The sequence below is a fragment of the Euprymna scolopes genome, chromosome 2 (assembly GCF_053919585.1).
Source record: "Euprymna scolopes isolate OS-2025 chromosome 2, ASM5391958v1, whole genome shotgun sequence".
Lineage (NCBI taxonomy): Eukaryota > Metazoa > Mollusca > Cephalopoda > Sepiida > Sepiolidae > Euprymna > Euprymna scolopes.
The window spans coordinates 110,174,591-110,180,471 of NC_136483.1; the positions used below are offsets into that span (position 1 = coordinate 110,174,591).

At 33.6% G+C, this 5,881-nt stretch overlaps 1 pseudogene; it reads right to left on the bottom strand.

The window, feature by feature from the left end:
• Positions 1–319: 319 nt before the first annotated feature.
• On the bottom strand, positions 320–484 carry LOC145242679 (U2 spliceosomal RNA; annotated as a pseudogene).
• Between the last annotated feature and the right edge of the window lie 5,397 nt (positions 485–5,881).

A 5,881-nucleotide genomic window follows, 5' to 3' on the forward strand; every position in this document is an offset into this window, starting at 1 on the left:
TCTCCGGAAAACGTAACTCTTTGTGATTATGATGATAAAAAATCTAGAATTTGAAACACTCATTAATTAAAACAAGGCCGATAGCTATTAGTCGCATGCTCTCGTGTAATGAATGAATGCGTGAATGTAGGATTGACATGAAATTCTTAAAGATAAACTAAAATGACCAAAAAACGGGGTGAAATGACATAAATAAATAAAAAGTAAATGACTTTAATGAACTTAAGGATGAACTGAATGACCTTAAGAATGACTTGAATGCTTAAAAAAAATAACTGGAATCCTTCAAGAACAACTGAATGATCTGGAGAATGACTTGAATGGTTTCGAGACTGACTGGTTGTAAAGTGGGTGATCATTTTACATTAAATTAATACAGAAATGTGATCCCTCACTTTATATCACAAAGTTACAAACATAAATACAGCATGTAGTAAGAACAGATACTACACTTTGATCTTGGCAAAAAGGCCAAGAAAAGGGTATTTATTTGCTCCCCCACCGAGCAAATTAGGCACAAGGCCGATTTTTAATGTGAGGAGTGAAGGGGAAATTGGGACCAACTCCCCGGGGAGCTGGATAGAGACAATTTGTATGAAGGATTGCCCCTACATTGACCAAGGTCTTATATGTGGGGGTTCCTCCACATATGGTCTTTGCTTGCAGTAGGTATTTATTTGCTCCCCCACCGAGCAAATTAGGCACAAGGCCAATTTTTAATGTGAGGAGTGAAGGGAGGGGGGAGGGGAAAAGGGGACCAACTCCCGAGAGGTGGGAAATAGGAGCTGGTTAAAGGTCAGGTATGTGTGGTTGCCCCCACATCTGGTCTTTGCTTGCAGTATCTGCCGGAACAGAAAAAGCTAAGAACAGCATCTATTAACAACATACCTTTGATCTTAACCAAAAAGGCCAAGCACAAAAATGTTACGGACAGACCGACCGACGGAGTGACTTATACAGTCGCTTGCACGCGACTAAAAAATAACGCATATCACGTTAAACTCTCCTTGCTTCAGAACAAAATAGTCCGTAACTTCCAATTACAGAGTTGCTGTTTCAGTTTTAAACAGAGTTGTTAACAAACAAGCGACAAGAATACTCAATGACTATGTTGAGGTATTCCATCAGCAGAAGGAGCAAGTTATCATCGAACGTTTTAAGGCGGTACCTGATGATTTTTCAAAATATGTTTGGATATCCCGTAGGCCTGTTTTCAAGCTGCATGACCAATCTACCACAAATATTAGACACGTTCTAACTGCTCACCGAAGACTAAAGCGAATGATTCTCTAAATAAAGCTGCTTACCCTGGCATAAGTTTAATGGGTGATATGTTAGACTTGTTGTTTTATTGCCTAATCGCTGATAACCATATAGAAAATAAATAATTTATCTTACTTTACATATAGATTTCAACAATATTGCCGCATTATAATAATGATAATAATAATAATAATAATAATAATTATTATTATTATTATTATTATTATTATTATTAGTAGTAGTAGTAGTAGTAGTAGTAGTAGTAACCACTAGTTCTCAGACAGTTCAACATCAGAGATTATTCATTGACAACAACCGGTGGTGTTCCCTGGAGTCTGGGTGACCATAACTCTCCCCAGATTTCAATTACTTTCTATTTCTTTCGAAAACCTTTGCAAATGTCTTAGCTTTATCGTAACAGCTGCTTGCCATTGACTTCTCATTTGCAACAACCATTGGTCTTCATTAGAATTTGGGTGACATCAGGCTTCCTCAAGGTATAATCATTATCATAAAAATGAAGTGGGAAGAGTTGTTTTTCTTTTTCTATTTTCGATTCTTTTCCTGTTTAGAGGAAAATAGAGAAATTTTGCCTTTCATCACCGATTAGTACAGTTTCAGTGATTTTAAGTACTATATAGGATTTTAATTGTGAATCGATAGATCGAACGGGCGATACCTGCTTATTATCAATTAAATTATTCTCCAATGTAATTTCAGCTTTTGTCTACCTGAACGTATGCGTTAACGTATAAAGTGTTTGCTAAATCGAAGTAGACGAAATTATTGATTGGCGTCGTTTGCATAAATATCACATTAAGCTAAAAAATACAAGAAAACATTTATAACAGTAACCGTATTTATCTAACTTTAATGCAATAATAATAATAATAATAATAATAATAATAATAATAATAATAATAATAATAAGTAGAAAAAATACCAAATTCAGAAGAATGCACACAGTTTTCGGTGCTATTAAGACTGTTGAAAAACTGAAATACTTTGTGTCTGAAAGATTTAAAAAATGCAATAGAAAGTAAGTTAAAGCAACCCCAAGATGTGGTGAAAGTAATCAGGGAGAGAGTTTGAAAAGAAAACGTAGGATGATTCCAAATAAAACCAGGCGCTCTTCAGAGATGTTGGAAAAGAAACCCTTAGCAACTTGCATCCATCCCAAATGAAACCAGATACTCTTCAGGGATATTGGAAAAGAAACCCTTATCAACTTGCATCCATTCCAAATAAAACCAGATACTCTTCAGGGATATTGGAAAAAAAACCCTTATCAACTTGCATCCATTCCAAATAAAACCAGATACTCTTCAGAGATATTGGAAAAGAAACCCTTATCAACTTGCATCCATTCCAAATAAAACCAGATACTCTTCAGGGATATTGGAAAACAAACCTTTAGCAACTTGCATCCATTCCAAATAAAACCAGATACTCTTCAGAGATATTGGAAAAGAAACCCTTATCAATTTGCATCCATTCCAAATAAAATCAGATACTCTTCAGGGATATTGGAAAAGAAACCCTTAGCAACTTGCATCCATTCCAAATAAAACCAGATACTCTTCAGGGATATTGGAAAAGAAACCTTTAGCAACTTCCATCCATGAATTACATCTCAAATTGACGAAATTTTGACAAGAGATGTAATTCCATAAAGGAGCACTCATGGACGGACAACGTTTCACCAAAAGGATAAATTAAACAATACGTTGGTCGATAACTATCAGCCGATCACCTGCCTTCCATTGATGTGGAAACTTTTGACAGGTACTTTGGCAGATGGGATTTGCTAATATCTGGAACAGCAATAGATTTTACTTGAGCAACAAAAGGGACCGGGGCGACGTAATAGAAGGACCAACGACCAATTCCTTTTTGATAGGACAATACTTCAAAATTCTAAGAGAAGACCCAGAAATCTATTCGTATGATATATAAATCATTGTAGAACATATGATCTTCTTGCAGATAGCTGTATAAAGGAATGTATGGACATATTTGGAATAGTGGTGAATGTGCGAGAAAGTATAAAACAACGAAAGGTGTCATTAATATCAAGCAGATAAAATCTTGGGTAAGTTGATCTAAGGTCAGGGATATTTACAAAGGGTCAACACGTCGCCATTATTTATTGTTTAGAGTATGATACCCTTAACGTTCAAATTACGGAAGGTAAATGCCTGTTATATGTGGGAAAGGAGTACCGAGTAAACTATTTATTATTTATAGATAAATTAGAGTTCTATATAAAGACTGAAAACTAGCTGACTATACTGTGAGGACTGGTATGGGATTTTGCATGAAGAAGTGTAGTGCCCTGAAATTAAAAATAGGAGCAATTGGAATAATGTTTTTAAATTGCGAAATGATAAAAGAGATTAGAAAAAAGGATACACCTGCTTGCGAATTGTAGAATTAGATAAAATAAAAGAAGCTGAAATTAAATAAATCACAGAAAAAGAATACAAAAGAAGACTACGGTTAATACTTAAACACATAAACAGTATCTATTTCTGATGCGATTAGAAGAGTTACAAAACATAAGATAAATTAGTATTAATAATACAGGCTATGAGCACCAGGATTCAATATATATATATATATATATATGTATATATATATATATATATATATATATATATATACGTTTTAAAAAAATTAAAGAAAAAAGGCGAAAAAGGGAACGAAGAATAAAGAGGGAGTCAGCTGACCGGTTTCGCCCTCGCTTTCTCCAAGCTTTATTGAGGGACTTTAAAAGAAAAAAATATCAAAAATATGTACGTTATTAAAATAAACTTACATTGCGTTATTAAAATAAACTTACATTGCGTAATGGCTGAAAAAATGGGGGGGGGTGAACAGTTAAAATAAAGCAACGTTATGACATATATATATATATATATATATATATATATATATATATATATATATATATATATATATATATACAGAGGAGATTCAATTGTTTTTCTGAGCATTTTACAGTCAACGGAGAAAAAAAGGCCAAAGACCCTAGTGTTTTGACGTGATTTTTTGAATATAATAAACTAGTTATGAACAAAATTTAATTGCATTCGGACAAAACACTAAGAACCGGGGCCTAATTAGAGTGGGGGCCCGTTTTTTTTGGTCACCCTGTATATCATGTTGTTGCTTTATATATATATATATATATATATATATATATATATACATATATCGCCATATATAATTTATAAATTACTATATATATATATATATATATATATATATATATATATATATATATATATAATACAATTCGGTACAGAACCGACACTGGAAGACCAGATATGAACACGAAAATTGAATTAATAAGACCATAAAATATCCAAGTTTGATCTACCTTCGGGGCCTTTGGCGCAGTGGAGAGAGGCGTTGAGTCTTTCCAGTTCCAGGTGAACATTGTCTGAAAATTGTGGTTTCAATCTTATTCAAGCAGGGCAAAGGATTAGTTGACCAAGACGGGGTGTGACAACAACTATTAAAGGCAGTAAGGCAAGAGTTACTGGGGATAAGTTACAAGACTCGGCATTACTATCCCGTCGTGGTTAATCACCTGGAGAAGGCCAGAGGATTAGTTGGCTTAAACGTGGTGAAATAAAAACAACTATGAAGATGAGGATAACATTCCGCAAAAGAATAAATACAAAAATTGTCTGAAACAAAATTTTCTTTACATGAAAATTCGACAAGATAAATTTATAAGCCGAATAACAATTGCAATAAACGATCATTACATATGATTTCATTAAAAAGATCACGTGTAACGCAACGATGTAATTGATTAGTATCAATTTATCTATTTGTGGAAACGTTTGCATGCGAAACTATGGTTCAACGTTGGAGAATCTTATTAAATTCGACAAAATATCTTCTAAAAATATTTGCTTATTACATTTTTATCTGAATTTCGTATATTATGTTTAACATTTTACGTGCGTAGGTTTGTGCGTGGGATTGGGTGGATTTCGTCCTTGTAAGCTCGTTCTAACGCAACTCGCTGGGGGAATTATATGAATAATAAAGAAAACGTCAATACTAACGACGATAAAACGATGGATTTTACAAAGTTTACACATAAATGCGTAGAAAGTACTGGAATTACGTCGGTTAATGTGATTAAAGTCCTAGAGGAAATGTTAGCAGTTATTATTTTCCTGAATTACCGACATCCTCACGAGGCTGGATGTGACATGAGGTCGGTTTTACAGCGGAGGGAAGCAAGGTCCCTAAAAATATAAATAAAAGGGCATCGGGATTTAACACAGAAAGTAAATTATTATTATTATTATTATTATTATTATTATTATTATTATTATTATTATTATTATAGTAATAGTAGTCTCAACCTTTGGATGTTTTTAGTTGGATTTTCTTTCTTAAACATCAGGTCAATTCCTTTGAATTTAGACATTCAAGCTGTATTAACAATATCGCAGTTCCCAACGGGCAAGCCTTAGGCAAAATTGTAAAAGAAATTATCTTGTCAATCTGATTAATCCCTTTATGGTGGCTTATTTGTCATGTTTCCAAGCTTTTCAATTAGAATGGTATTCGCCTTGACTGTTATACATTTCGA